This window comes from Osmia lignaria, unplaced genomic scaffold, assembly GCF_051020975.1.
Source record: "Osmia lignaria lignaria isolate PbOS001 unplaced genomic scaffold, iyOsmLign1 scaffold0016, whole genome shotgun sequence".
In the NCBI taxonomy this organism is placed as follows: domain Eukaryota; kingdom Metazoa; phylum Arthropoda; class Insecta; order Hymenoptera; family Megachilidae; genus Osmia; species Osmia lignaria.
Window position 1 is genome coordinate 11,266,122 of NW_027478168.1, and position 16,288 is coordinate 11,282,409.

Consider the following 16,288-nt stretch of genomic DNA (forward strand, 5'->3'; position numbering starts at 1 on the left):
ATCAAAAAATATCATAGAACATAAAAAGTAGGAATCCTCATTTTCTACAAAAAAGGTCTCTTAACATTTTGCCGTAGCTCGCTTCGTTTCCGAGATATTTGCAGATATATCTCAAGGGAAGGGTCCTGACGGACATATTTCGAGATATTTCTTCTTCTTGTTGTTCTTCTTCTGCACAGCTAAACTGGAAGTGGCATTTCCAGCTCGCAATCGTGCAGAGTTATCTCAAAGAGAGGGGCCACGGTGTTTCTGTATCTCTATTATGTTGGTGCGGCTTCGGAACTTTTAAATATCTTAATATATCTCGAGAACTACGCCTCTGATCGAAAAATATCATAGAACATAAAAAGTAGGAAACTTAATTCTCTACAAAAAAGGTCTCTTAACATTTTGCCATAGCTCGCTTCGTTTCCGAGATATTTGCAGATTTATCTCAAAAGAAGGGTCCTGACGGACATATTTCGAGATATTTCTTCTTCTTGTTGTTCTTCTTCTGCACAGCTAAACTGGAAGTGGCATTTCCAGCTCGCAATAGTGCAGAGTTATCCCAAAGAAAGGGGCCACGGTGTTTCTGTATCTCTATTATGTTGGTGCGGCTTCGGAACTTTTAAATATCTCGATATATCTCGAAAACTACGCTTCTGATCAAAAAATATCATAGAACATAAATTCTAGGAAACATAATTCTCTACAAAAAAGGTCTCCTAACATTTTGCCATAGCTCGCTTCGTTTCCGAGATATTTGCAGATTTATCTCAAGGGAAGGGTCCTGATGGACATATTTCGAGATATTTCTTCTTCTTGTTGTTCTTCTTCTGCACAGCTAAACTGGAAGTGGCATTTCCAGCTCGCAATCGTGCAGAGTTATCTCAAAGAAAGGGGCCACGGTGTTTCTGTATCTCTATTATGTTGGTGCGGCTTCGGAACTTTTAAATATCTTGATTTATCTCGAGAACTACGCCTCTGATCGAAAAATATCATAGAAGATAAAAAGTAGGAAACTTAATTCTCTACAAAAAAGGTCTCTTAACATTTTCGCATAGCTGGCATCGTTTCCGAGATATTTGCAGAGTTAGCTCAAGGGAAGGGGCCTGACGGACATATTCCGAGATATTTCTTCTTCTTGTTGTTCCTCTTCTGCACAGCTAAACTGGAAGTGGCATTTCCAGCTCGCAATCGTGCAGAGTTATCTCAAAGAAAGGGGCCACGGTGTTTCTGTATCTCTATTATGTTGGTGCGGCTTCGGAACTTTTAAATATCTTGATATATCTCGAGAACTACGCATCTGATCAAAAAATGTCGTAGAACATAAAAAGTAGGAAACTTAATTCTCTACAAATAAGATCTCTAAACATTTTGCCATAGCTCGCTTGGTTTCCGAGATATTTGCAGATTTATCTCAAGGGAAGGGGCCTGACGGACATATTTCGAGATATTCCTTCTTCTTGTTGTTCTTCTTCTGCACAGCTAAGCTGGAAGTGGCATTTGCAGCTCGCAATAGTGCAGAGTTACCTCAAAGAAAGGGGCCACGGTGTTTCTGTATCTCTATTATGTTGGTGCCGCTTCGGAACTTTTAAATATCAGGATATATCTCGAGAACTACGCATCTGATCAAAAAATATCATAGAACATAAAAAGTAGGAAACTTAATTCTCTACAAAAATGGTCTCTTAACATTTTGCCATAGCTCGCTTCGTTTCCGAGATATTTGCAGATTTATCTCAAGGGAAGGGGCCTGACGGACATATTTCGAGATATTTCTTCTTCTTGTTGTTCTTCTTCTGCACAGCTAAGCTGGAAGTGGCATTTGCAGCTCGCAGTAGTGCAGAGTTATCTCACAGAAAGGGGCCACGGTGTTTCTGTATCTCTATTATGTTGGTGCGGCTTCGGAACTTTCAAATATCTTGATATATCTCGAGAACTACGCATCTGATCAGAAAATATCATAGAACATAAAAAGTAGGAAACTTAATTCTCTACAAAAAAGGTCTCTTAACATTTTGCCATAGCTCGCTTCGTTTCCGAGATATTTGCAGATTTATCTCAAGGGAAGGGGCCTGACGGACATATTTCGAGATATTTCTTCTTCTTGTTGTTCTTCTTCTGCACAGCTAAGCTGGAAGTGGCATTTGCAGCGCGCAATAGTGCAGAGTTATCTCAAAGAAAGGGGCCACAGTGTTTCTGTATCTCTATTATGTTGGTGCGGCTTCGGAACTTTTAAATATCTCGATATATCTCGAAAACTACGCTTCTGATCAAAAAATATCAGAGAACGTAAATTGTAGGAAACATAATTCTCTACAAAAAAGGTCTCTTAACATTTTGCCATAGCTCGCTTCGTTTCCCAGATATTTGCAGATTTATCTCAAGGGAAGGGGCCTGACGGACATATTTCGAGATATTTCTTCTTCTTGTTGTTCTTCTTCTGCACAGCTAAGCTGGAAGTGGCATTTGCAGCTCGCAATAGTGCAGAGTTATCTCAAAGAAAGGGGCCACGGTGTTTCTGTATCTCTATTATGTTGGTGCGGCTTCGGAACTTTTAAATATCTTGATATATCTCGAGAACTACGCATCTGATCAAAAAATGTCGTAGAACATAAAAAGTAGGAAACTTAATTCTCTACAAATAAGATCTGTAAACATTTTGCCATAGCTCGCTTGGTTTCCGAGATATTTGCAGATTTATCTCAAGGGAAGGGGCCTGACGGACATATTTCGAGATATTCCTTCTTCTTGTTGTTCTTCTTCTGCACAGCTAAGCTGGAAGTGGCATTTGCAGCTCGCAATAGTGCAGAGTTACCTCAAAGAAAGGGGCCACGGTGTTTCTGTATCTCTATTATGTTGGTGCCGCTTCGGAACTTTTAAATATCAGGATATATCTCGAGAACTACGCATCTGATCAAAAAATATCATAGAACATAAAAAGTAGGAAACTTAATTCTCTACAAAAAAGGTCTCTTAACATTTTGCCATAGCTCGCTTCGTTTCCGAGATATTTGCAGATTTATCTCAAGGGAAGGGGCCTGACGGACATATTTCGAGATATTTCTTCTTCTTGTTGTTCTTCTTCTGCACAGCTAAGCTGGAAGTGGCATTTGCAGCGCGCAATAGTGCAGAGTTATCTCAAAGAAAGGGGCCACGGTGTTTCTGTATCTCTATTATGTTGGTGCGGCTTCGGAACTTTTAAATATCTCGATATATCTCGAAAACTACGCTTCTGATCAAAAAATATCAGAGAACGTAAATTGTAGGAAACATAATTCTCTACAAAAAAGGTCTCTTAACATTTTGCCATAGCTCGCTTCGTTTCCGAGATATTTGCAGATTTATCTCAAGGGAAGGGGCCTGACGGACATATTTCGAGATATTTCTTCTTCTTGTTGTTCTTCTTCTGCACAGCTAAGCTGGAAGTGGCATTTGCAGCGCGCAATAGTGCAGAGTTATCTCAAAGAAACGGGCCACGGTGTTTCTGTATCTCTATTATGTTGGTGCGGCTTCGGAACTTTTAAATATCTTGATATATCTCGAGAACTACGCATCTGATCAGAAAATATCATAGAACATAAAAAGTAGGAAACTTAATTCTCTACAAAAAAGGTCTCTTAACATTTTGCCATAGCTCGCTTCGTTTCCGAGATATTTGCAGATTTATCTCAAGGGAAGGGGCCTGACGGACATATTTCGAGATATTTCTTCTTCTTGTTGTTCTTCTTCTGCACAGCTAAGCTGGAAGTGGCATTTGCAGCGCGCAATAGTGCAGAGTTATCTCAAAGAAAGGGGCCACGGTGTTTCTGTATCTCTATTATGTTGGTGCGGCTTCGGAACTTTTAAATATCTTGATATATCTCGAGAACTACGCATCTGTTCAAAAAATATCATAGAACATAAAAAGTAGGAATCCTAATTTTCTACAAAAAAGGTCTCTTAACATTTTGCCGTAGCTCGCTTCGTTTCCGAGATATTTGCAGATTTATCTCAAGGGAAGGGGCCTGACGGACATATTTCCAGATATTTCTTCTTCTTGTTGTTCTTCTTCTGCACAGCTAAGCTGGAAGTGGCATTTGCAGCTCGCAATAGTGCAGAGTTATCTCAAAGAAAGGGGCCACGGTGTTTCTGTATCTCTATTATGTTGGTGCGGCTTCGGAACTTTTAAATATCTTGATATATCTCGAGAACTACGCATCTGATCAAAAAATATCGTAGAACATAAAAAGTAGGAAACTTAAATCTCTACAAATAAGGTCTCTTAACATTTTGCCATAGCTCGCTTCGTTTCCGAGATATTTGCAGATTTATCTCAAGGGAAGGGGCCTGACGGACATATTTCGAGATATTTCTTCTTCTTGTTGTTCTTCTTCTGCACAGCTAAGCTGGAAGTGGCATTTGCAGCTCGCACTAGTGCAGAGTTACCTCAAAGAAAGGGGCCACGGTGTTTCTGTATCTCTATTATGTTGGTGCCGCTTCGGAACTTTTAAATATCAGGATATATCTCGAGAACTACGCATCTGATCAAAAAATATCATAGAACATAAAAAGTAGGAATCCTAATTTTCTACAAAAAAGGTCTCTTAACATTTTGCCGTAGCTCGCTTCGTTTCCGAGATATTTGCAGATTTATCTCAAGGGAAGGGGCCTGACGGACATATTTCGAAATATTTCTTATTCTTGTTGTTCTTCATCTGCACAGCTAAGCTGGAAGTGGCATTTGCAGCTCGCAATAGTGCAGAGTTATCTCAAAGAAAGGGGCCACGGTGTTTCTGTACCTCTATTATGTTGGTGCAGCTTCGGAGCTTTTAAATATCTTGATATATCTCGAGAACTACGCATCTGATCAAAAAATATCGCAGAACATAAAAAGTAGGAAACTTAATTCTCTACAAATAAGGTCTCTAAACATTTTGCCATAGCTCGCTTGGTTTCCGAGATATTTGCAGATTTATCTCAAGGGAAGGGGCCTGACGGACATATTTCGAGATATTCCTTCTTCTTGTTGTTCTTCTTCTGCACAGCTAAGCTGGAAGTGGCATTTGCAGCTCGCAATAGTGCAGAGTTATTTCAAAGAAAGGGGCCACGGTGTTTCTGTACCTCTATTATGTTGGTGCAGCTTCGGAGCTTTTAAATATCTTGATATATCTCGAGAACTACGCATCTGATCAAAATATATCATAGAACATAAAAAGTAGGAAACTTAATTCTCTACAAAAAAGGTCTCTTTACATTTTCCCATAGCTGGCATCGTTTCCGAGATATTTGCAGATTTAGCTCAAGGGAAGGGGCCTGACGGACATATTCCGAGATATTTCTTCTTCTTGTTGTTCCTCTTCTGCACAGCTAAGCTGGAAGTGGCATTTGCAGGTCGCAATAGTGCAGAGTTATCTCAAAGAAAGGGGCCACGGTGTTTCTGTATCTCTATTATGTTGGTGCGGCTTCGGAACTTTTAAATATCTCGATATATCTCGAAAACTACGCTTCTGATCAAAAAATATCAGAGAACGTAAATTGTAGGAAACATAATTCTCTACAAAAAAGGTCTCTTAACATTTTGCCATAGCTCGCTTCGTTTCCCAGATATTTGCAGATTTATCTCAAGGGAAGGGGCCTGACGGACATATTTCGAGATATTTCTTCTTCTTGTTGTTCTTCTTCTGCACAGCTAAGCTGGAAATGGCATTTGCAGCTCGCAATAGTGCAGAGTTATCTCAAAGAAAGGGGCCACGGTGTTTCTGTATCTCTATTATGTTGGTGCGGCTTCGGAACTTTTAAATATCTTGATATATCTCGAGAACTACGCATCTGATCAAAAAATGTCGTAGAACATAAAAAGTAGGAAACTTAATCCTCTACAAATAAGATCTCTAAACATTTTGCCATAGCTCGCTTGGTTTCCGAGATATTTGCAGATTTATCTCAAGGTAAGGGGCCTGACGGACATATTTCGAGATATTCCTTCTTCTTGTTGTTCTTCTTCTGCACAGCTAAGCTGGAAGTGGCATTTGCAGCTCGCAATAGTGCAGAGTTACCTCAAAGAAAGGGGCCACGGTGTTTCTGTATCTCTATTATGTTGGTGCCGCTTCGGAACTTTTAAATATCAGGATATATCTCGAGAACTACGCATCTGATCAAAAAATATCATAGAACATAAAAAGTAGGAAACTTAATTCTCTACAAAAATGGTCTCTTAACATTTTGCCATAGCTCGCTTCGTTTCCGAGATATTTGCAGATTTATCTCAAGGGAAGGGGCCTGACGGACATATTTCGAGATATTTCTTCTTCTTGTTGTTCTTCTTCTGCACAGCTAAGCTGGAAGTGGCATTTGCAGCTCGCAGTAGTGCAGAGTTATCTCAAAGAAAGGGGCCACGGTGTTTCTGTATCTCTATTATGTTGGTGCGGCTTCGGAACTTTTAAATATCTTGATATATCTCGAGAACTACGCATCTGATCAAAAAATATCGTAGAACATAAAAAGTAGGAAACTTAAATCTCTACAAATAAGGTCTCTTAACATTTTGCCATAGCTCGCTTCGTTTCCGAGATATTTGCAGATTTATCTCAAGGGAAGGGGCCTGACGGACATATTTCGAGATATTTCTTCTTCTTGTTGTTCTTCTTCTGCACAGCTAAGCTGGAAGTGGCATTTGCAGCTCGCAATAGTGCAGAGTTACCTCAAAGAAAGGGGCCACGGTGTTTCTGTATCTCTATTATGTTGGTGCCGCTTCGGAACTTTTAAATATCAGGATATATCTCGAGAACTACGCATCTGATCAAAAAATATCATAGAACATAAAAAATAGGAATCCTAATTTTCTACAAAAAAGGTCTCTTAACATTTTGCCGTAGCTCGCTTCGTTTCCGAGATATTTGCAGATTTATCTCAAGGGAAGGGGCCTGACGGACATATTTCGAGATATTTCTTCTTCTTGTTGTTCTTCTTCTACACAGCTAAGCTGGAAGTGGCATTTGCAGCTCGCAATAGTGCAGAGTTATCTCAAAGAGAGGGGCCACGGTGTTTCTGTATCTCTATTATGTTGGTGCGGCTTCGGAACTTTTAAATATCTTGATATATCTCGAGAACTACGCATCTGTTCAAAAAATATCATAGAACATAAAAAGTAGGAATCCTAATTTTCTACAAAAAAGGTCTCTTAACATTTTGCCGTAGCTCGCTTCGTTTCCGAGATATTTGCAGATTTATCTCAAGGGAAGGGGCCTGACGGACATATTTCCAGATATTTCTTCTTCTTGTTGTTCTTCTTCTGCACAGCTAAGCTGGAAGTGGCATTTGCAGCTCGCAATAGTGCAGAGTTATCTCAAAGAAAGGGGCCACGGTGTTTCTGTATCTCTATTATGTTGGTGCGGCTTCGGAACTTTTAAATATCTTGATATATCTCGAGAACTACGCATCTGATCAAAAAATATCGTAGAACATAAAAAGTAGGAAACTTAAATCTCTACAAATAAGGTCTCTTAACATTTTGCCATAGCTCGCTTCGTTTCCGAGATATTTGCAGATTTATCTCAAGGGAAGGGGCCTGACGGACATATTTCGAGATATTTCTTCTTCTTGTTGTTCTTCTTCTGCACAGCTAAGCTGGAAGTGGCATTTGCAGCTCGCACTAGTGCAGAGTTACCTCAAAGAAAGGGGCCACGGTGTTTCTGTATCTCTATTATGTTGGTGCCGCTTCGGAACTTTTAAATATCAGGATATATCTCGAGAACTACGCATCTGATCAAAAAATATCATAGAACATAAAAAGTAGGAATCCTAATTTTCTACAAAAAAGGTCTCTTAACATTTTGCCGTAGCTCGCTTCGTTTCCGAGATATTTGCAGATTTATCTCAAGGGAAGGGGCCTGACGGACATATTTCGAAATATTTCTTATTCTTGTTGTTCTTCATCTGCACAGCTAAGCTGGAAGTGGCATTTGCAGCTCGCAATAGTGCAGAGTTATCTCAAAGAAAGGGGCCACGGTGTTTCTGTACCTCTATTATGTTGGTGCAGCTTCGGAGCTTTTAAATATCTTGATATATCTCGAGAACTACGCATCTGATCAAAAAATATCGCAGAACATAAAAAGTAGGAAACTTAATTCTCTACAAATAAGGTCTCTAAACATTTTGCCATAGCTCGCTTGGTTTCCGAGATATTTGCAGATTTATCTCAAGGGAAGGGGCCTGACGGACATATTTCGAGATATTCCTTCTTCTTGTTGTTCTTCTTCTGCACAGCTAAGCTGGAAGTGGCATTTGCAGCTCGCAATAGTGCAGAGTTATTTCAAAGAAAGGGGCCACGGTGTTTCTGTACCTCTATTATGTTGGTGCAGCTTCGGAGCTTTTAAATATCTTGATATATCTCGAGAACTACGCATCTGATCAAAATATATCATAGAACATAAAAAGTAGGAAACTTAATTCTCTACAAAAAAGGTCTCTTTACATTTTCCCATAGCTGGCATCGTTTCCGAGATATTTGCAGATTTAGCTCAAGGGAAGGGGCCTGACGGACATATTCCGAGATATTTCTTCTTCTTGTTGTTCCTCTTCTGCACAGCTAAGCTGGAAGTGGCATTTGCAGGTCGCAATAGTGCAGAGTTATCTCAAAGAAAGGGGCCACGGTGTTTCTGTATCTCTATTATGTTGGTGCGGCTTCGGAACTTTTAAATATCTCGATATATCTCGAAAACTACGCTTCTGATCAAAAAATATCAGAGAACGTAAATTGTAGGAAACATAATTCTCTACAAAAAAGGTCTCTTAACATTTTGCCATAGCTCGCTTCGTTTCCCAGATATTTGCAGATTTATCTCAAGGGAAGGGGCCTGACGGACATATTTCGAGATATTTCTTCTTCTTGTTGTTCTTCTTCTGCACAGCTAAGCTGGAAATGGCATTTGCAGCTCGCAATAGTGCAGAGTTATCTCAAAGAAAGGGGCCACGGTGTTTCTGTATCTCTATTATGTTGGTGCGGCTTCGGAACTTTTAAATATCTTGATATATCTCGAGAACTACGCATCTGATCAAAAAATGTCGTAGAACATAAAAAGTAGGAAACTTAATCCTCTACAAATAAGATCTCTAAACATTTTGCCATAGCTCGCTTGGTTTCCGAGATATTTGCAGATTTATCTCAAGGGAAGGGGCCTGACGGACATATTTCGAGATATTCCTTCTTCTTGTTGTTCTTCTTCTGCACAGCTAAGCTGGAAGTGGCATTTGCAGCTCGCAATAGTGCAGAGTTACCTCAAAGAAAGGGGCCACGGTGTTTCTGTATCTCTATTATGTTGGTGCCGCTTCGGAACTTTTAAATATCAGGATATATCTCGAGAACTACGCATCTGATCAAAAAATATCATAGAACATAAAAAGTAGGAAACTTAATTCTCTACAAAAATGGTCTCTTAACATTTTGCCATAGCTCGCTTCGTTTCCGAGATATTTGCAGATTTATCTCAAGGGAAGGGGCCTGACGGACATATTTCGAGATATTTCTTCTTCTTATTGTTCTTCTTCTGCACAGCTAAGCTGGAAGTGGCATTTGCAGCTCGCAGTAGTGCAGAGTTATCTCAAAGAAAGGGGCCACGGTGTTTCTGTATCTCTATTATGTTGGTGCGGCTTCGGAACTTTTAAATATCTTGATATATCTCGAGAACTACGCATCTGATCAAAAAATATCGTAGAACATAAAAAGTAGGAAACTTAAATCTCTACAAATAAGGTCTCTTAACATTTTGCCATAGCTCGCTTCGTTTCCGAGATATTTGCAGATTTATCTCAAGGGAAGGGGCCTGACGGACATATTTCGAGATATTTCTTCTTCTTGTTGTTCTTCTTCTGCACAGCTAAGCTGGAAGTGGCATTTGCAGCTCGCAATAGTGCAGAGTTACCTCAAAGAAAGGGGCCACGGTGTTTCTGTATCTCTATTATGTTGGTGCCGCTTCGGAACTTTTAAATATCAGGATATATCTCGAGAACTACGCATCTGATCAAAAAATATCATAGAACATAAAAAATAGGAATCCTAATTTTCTACAAAAAAGGTCTCTTAACATTTTGCCGTAGCTCGCTTCGTTTCCGAGATATTTGCAGATTTATCTCAAGGGAAGGGGCCTGACGGACATATTTCGAGATATTTCTTCTTCTTGTTGTTCTTCTTCTACACAGCTAAGCTGGAAGTGGCATTTGCAGCTCGCAATAGTGCAGAGTTATCGCAAAGAAAGGGGCCACGGTGTTTCTGTATCTCTATTATGTTGGTGCGGCTTCGGAACCTTTAAATATCTTGATATATCTCGAGAACTACGCATCTGATCAAAAAATATCATAGAACATAAAAAGTAGGAAACTTAATTCTCTACAAAAAAGGTCTTTTAACGTTTTGCAATAGCTCGCTTCGTTTCCGAGATATTTGCAGATTTATCTCAAGGGAAGGGTCCTGACGGACATATTTCGAGATATTTCTTCTTCTTGTTGTTCTTCTTCTGCACAGCTAAACTGGAAGTGGCATTTCCAGCTCGCAATCATGCAGAGTTATCTCAAAGAGAGGGGCCACGGTGTTTCTGTATCTCTATTATGTTGGTGCGGCTTCGGAACTTTTAAATATCTTGATATATCTCGAGAACTACGCCTCTGATCGAAAAATATCATAGAACATAAAAAGTAGGAAACTTAATTCTCTACAAAAAAGGTCTCTTAACATTTTGCCGTAGCTCGCTTCGTTTCCGAGATATTTGCAGATTTATCTCAAGGGAAGGGGCCTGACGGACATATTTCGAGATATTTCTTCTTCTTGTTGTTCTTCTTCTGCACAGCTAAGCTGGAAGTGGCATTTGCAGCGCGCAATAGTGCAGAGTTATCTCAAAGAAACGGGCCACGGTGTTTCTGTATCTCTATTATGTTGGTGCGGCTTCGGAACTTTTAAATATCTTGATATATCTCGAGAACTACGCATCTGATCAGAAAATATCATAGAACATAAAAAGTAGGAAACTTAATTCTCTACAAAAAAGGTCTCTTAACATTTTCCCATAACTGGCATCGTTTCCGAGATATTTGCAGATTTATCTCAAGGGAAGGGGCCTGACGGACATATTTCGAGATATTTCTTCTGCTTGTTGTTCTTCTTCTGCACAGCTAAGCTGGAAGTGGCATTTGCAGCTCGCAATAGTGCAGAGTTATCGCAAAGAAAGGGGCCACGGTGTTTCTGTATCTCTATTATGTTGGTGCGGCTTCGGAACCTTTAAATATCTTGATATATCTCGAGAATTACGCATCTGATCAAAAAATATCATAGAACATAAAAAGTAGGAAACCTAATTTTCTACAAAAAAGGTCTCTTAACATTTTGCCGTAGCTCGCTTCGTTTCCGAGATATTTGCAGATTTATCTCAAGGGAAGGGGCCTGACGGACATATTTCGAAATATTTCTTATTCTTGTTGTTCTTCTTCTGCACAGCTAAGCTGGAAGTGGCATTTGCAGCTCGCTATAGTGCAGAGTTATCTCAAAGAAAGGGGCCACGGTGTTTCTGTACCTCTATTATGTTGGTGCAGCTTCGGAGCTTTTAAATATCTTGATATATCTCGAGAACTACGCATCTGATCAAAAAATATCATAGAACATAAAAAGTAGGAAACTTAATTCTCTACAAAAAAGGTCTTTTAACGTTTTGCAATAGCTCGCTTCGTTTCCAAGATATTTGCAGATGTATCTCAAGGGAAGGGTCCTGACGGACATATTTCGAGATATTTCTTCTTCTTGTTGTTCTTCTTCTGCACAGCTAAGCTGGAAGTGGCGTTTGCAGCTCGCAATAGTGCAGAGTTATCTCAAAGAAAGGGGCCACGGTGTTTCTGTATCTCTATTATGTTGGTGCGGCTTCGGAACTTTTAAATATCTTGACATATCTCGAGAACTACGCATCTGATCAAAAAATGTCGTAGAACATAAAAAGTAGGAAACTTAATTCTCTACAAATAAGATCTCTAAACATTTTGCCATAGCTCGCTTGGTTTCCGAGATATTTGCAGATTTATCTCAAGGGAAGGGGCCTGACGGACATATTTCGAGATATTCCTTCTTCTTGTTGTTCTTCTTCTGCACAGCTAAGCTGGAAGTGGCATTTGCAGCTCGCAATAGTGCAGAGTTACCTCAAAGAAAGGGGCCACGGTGTTTCTGTATCTCTATTATGTTGGTGCCGCTTCGGAACTTTTAAATATCAGGATATATCTCGAGAACTACGCATCTGATCAAAAAATATCATAGAACATAAAAAGTAGGAAACTTAATTCTCTACAAAAATGGTCTGTTAACATTTTGCCATAGCTCGCTTCGTTTCCGAGATATTTGCAGATTTATCTCAAGGGAAGGGGCCTGACGGACATATTTCGAGATATTTCTTCTTCTTGTTGTTCTTCTTCTGCATAGCTAAGCTGGAAGTGGCATTTGCAGCTCGCAGTAGTGCAGAGTTATCTCAAAGAAAGGGGCCACGGTGTTTCTGTATCTCTATTATGTTGGTGCGGCTTCGGAACTTTCAAATATCTTGATATATCTCGAGAACTACGCATCTGATCAGAAAATATCATAGAACATAAAAAGTAGGAAACTTAATTCTCTACAAAAAAGGTCTCTTAACATTTTGCCATAGCTCGCTTCGTTTCCGAGATATTTGCAGATTTATCTCAAGGGAAGGGGCCTGACGGACATATTTCGAGATATTTCTTCTTCTTGTTGTTCTTCTTCTGCACAGCTAAGCTGGAAGTGGCATTTGCAGCGCGCAATAGTGCAGAGTTATCTCAAAGAAAGGGGCCACGGTGTTTCTGTATCTCTATTATGTTGGTGCGGCTTCGGAACTTTTAAATATCTTGATATATCTCGAGAACTACGCATCTGTTCAAAAAATATCATAGAACATAAAAAGTAGGAATCCTAATTTTCTACAAAAAAGGTCTCTTAACATTTTGCCGTAGCTCGCTTCGTTTCCGAGATATTTGCAGATTTATCTCAAGGGAAGGGGCCTGACGGACATATTTCGAGATATTTCTTCTTCTTGTTGTTCTTCTTCTGCACAGCTAAGCTGGAAGTGGCATTTGCAGCTCGCTATAGTGCAGAGTTATCTCAAAGAAACGGGCCACGGTGTTTCTGTATCTCTATTATGTTGGTGCAGCTTCGGAGCTTTTAAATATCTTGATATATCTCGAGAACTACGCATCTGATCAAAAAATATCATAGAACATAAAAAGTAGGAAACTTAATTCTCTACAAAAAAGGTCTTTTAACGTTTTGCAATAGCTGGCTTCGTTTCCGAGATATTTGCAGATTTATCTCAAGGGAAGGGTCCTGACGGACATATTTCGAGATATTTCTTCTTCTTGTTGTTCTTCTTCTGCACAGCTAAGCTGGAAGTGGCATTTGCAGCGCGCAATAGTGCAGAGTTATCTCAAAGAAACGGGCCACGGTGTTTCTGTATCTCTATTATGTTGGTGCGGCTTCGGAACTGTTAAATATCTTGATATATCTCGAGAACTACGCATCTGATCAAAAAATATCATAGAACATAAAAAGTAGGAAACTTAATTCTCTACAAAAATGGTCTCTTAACATTTTGCCATAGCTCGCTTCGTTTCCGAGATATTTGCAGATTTATCTCAAGGGAAGGGGCCTGACGGACATATTTCGAAATATTTCTTATTCTTGTTGTTCTTCTTCTGCACAGCTAAGCTGGAAGTGGCATTTGCAGCTCGCATTAGTGCAGAGTTATCTCAAAGAAAGGGGCCACGGTGTTTCTGTACCTCTATTATGTTGGTGCAGCTTCGGAGCTTTTAAATATCTTGATATATCTCGAGAACTACGCATCTGATCAAAAAATATCATAGAACATAAAAAGTAGGAAACTTAATTCTCTACAAAAAAGGTCTCTTAACATTTTCCCATAGCTGGCATCGTTTCCGAGATATTTGCAGATATAGCTCAAGGGAAGGGGCCTGACGGACATATTCCGAGATATTTCTTCTTCTTGTTGTTCCCCTTCTGCACAGCTAAGCTGGAAGTGGCATTTGCAGGTCGCAATAGTGCAGAGTTATCTCAAAGAAAGGGGCCACGGTGTTTCTGTATCTCTATTATGTTGGTGCGGCTTCGGAACTTTTAAATATCTTGATATATCTCGAGAACTACGCATCTGATCAAAAAATATCATAGAACATAAAAAGTAGGAAACCTAATTTTCTACAAAAAAGGTCTCTTAACATTTTGCCGTAGCTCGCTTCGTTTCCGAGATATTTGCAGATTTATCTCAAGGGAAGGGGCCTGACGGACATATTTCGAGATATTTCTTCTTCTTGTTGTTCTTCTTCTGCACAGCTAAGCTGGAAGTGGCATTTGCAGCTCGCAATAGTGCAGAGTTATCTCAAAGAAAGGGGCCACGGTGTTTCTGTACCTCTATTATGTTGGTGCAGCTTCGGAGCTTTTAAATATCTTGATATATCTCGAGAACTACGCATCTGATCAAAAAATATCATAGAACATAAAAAGTAGGAAACTTAATTCTCTACAAAAAAGGTCTCTTAACATTTTCCCATTGCTGGCATCGTTTCCGAGATATTTGCAGATTTAGCTCAAGGGAAGGGGCCTGACGGACATATTCCGAGATATTTCTTCTTCTTGTTGTTCCCCTTCTGCACAGCTAAGCTGGAAGTGGCATTTGCAGGTCGCAATAGTGCAGAGTTATCTCAAAGAAAGGGGCCACGGTGTTTCTGTATCTCTATTATGTTGGTGCGGCTTCGGAACTTTTAAATATCTCGATATATCTCGAAAACTACGCTTCTGATCAAAAAATATCAGAGAACGTAAATTGTAGGAAACATAATTCTCTACAAAAAAGGTCTCTTAACATTTTGCCATAGCTCGCTTCGTTTCCGAGATATTTGCAGATTTATCTCAAGGGAAGGGGCCTGACGGACATATTTCGAGATATTTCTTCTTCTTGTTGTTCTTCTTCTGCACAGCTAAGCTGGAAGTGGCATTTGCAGCTCGCAATAGTGCAGAGTTACCTCAAAGAAAGGGGCCACGGTGTTTCTGTATCTCTATTATGTTGGTGCGGCTTCGGAACTTTTAAATATCTTGATATATCTCGAGAACTACGCATCTGATCAAAAGATATCATAGAACATAAAAAGTAGGAAACTTAATTCTCTACAAAAAAGGTCTCTTAACATTTTGCCATAGCTCGCTTCGTTTCCGAGATATTTGCAGATTTATCTCAAGGGAAGGGGCCTGACGGACATATTTCGAGATATTTCTTCTTCTTGTTGTTCTTCTTCTGCACAGCTAAGCTGGAAGTGGCATTTGCAGCGCGCAATAGTGCAGAGTTATCTCAAAGAAAGGGGCCACGGTGTTTCTGTATCTCTATTATGTTGGTGCGGCTTCGGAACTTTTAAATATCTCGATATATCTCGAAAACTACGCATCTGATCAAAAAATATCATAGAACATAAAAAGTAGGAAACTTAATTCTCTACAAAAAAGGTCTTTTAACGTTTTGCAATAGCTCGCTTCGTTTCCGAGATATTTGCAGATTTATCTCAAGGGAAGGGTCCTGACGGACATATTTCGAGATATTTCTTCTTCTTGTTGTTCTTCTTCTGCACAGCTAAGCTGGAAGTGGCATTTGCAGGTCGCAATAGTGCAGAGTTACCTCAAAGAAAGGGGCCACGGTGTTTCTGTATCTCTATTATGTTGGTGCGGCTTCGGAACTTTTAAATATCTCGATATATCTCGAAAACTACGCTTCTGATCAAAAAATATCATAGAACGTAAATTGTAGCAAACATAATTCTCTACAAAAAAGGTCTCTTAACATTTTGCCATAGCTCGCTTCGTTTCCGAGATATTTGCAGATTTATCTCAAGGGAAGGGGCCTGACGGACATATTTCGAAATATTTCTTATTCTTGTTGTTCTTCTTCTGCATAGCTAAGCTGGAAGTGGCACTTGCAGCTCGCAATAGTGCAGAGTTATCTCAAAGAAAGGGGCCACGGTGTTTCTGTACCTCTATTATGTTGGTGCAGCTTCGGAGCTTTTAAATATCTTGATATATCTCGAGAACTACGCATCTGATCAAAAAATATCATAGAACATAAAAAGTAGGAAACTTAATTATCTACAAAAAAGGTCTTTTAACGTTTTGCAATAGCTCGCTTCGTTTCCGAGATATTTGCAGATTTATCTCAAGGGAAGGGTCCTGACGGACATATTTCGAGATATTTCTTCTTCTTGTTGTTCTTCTTCTGCACAGCTAAGCTGG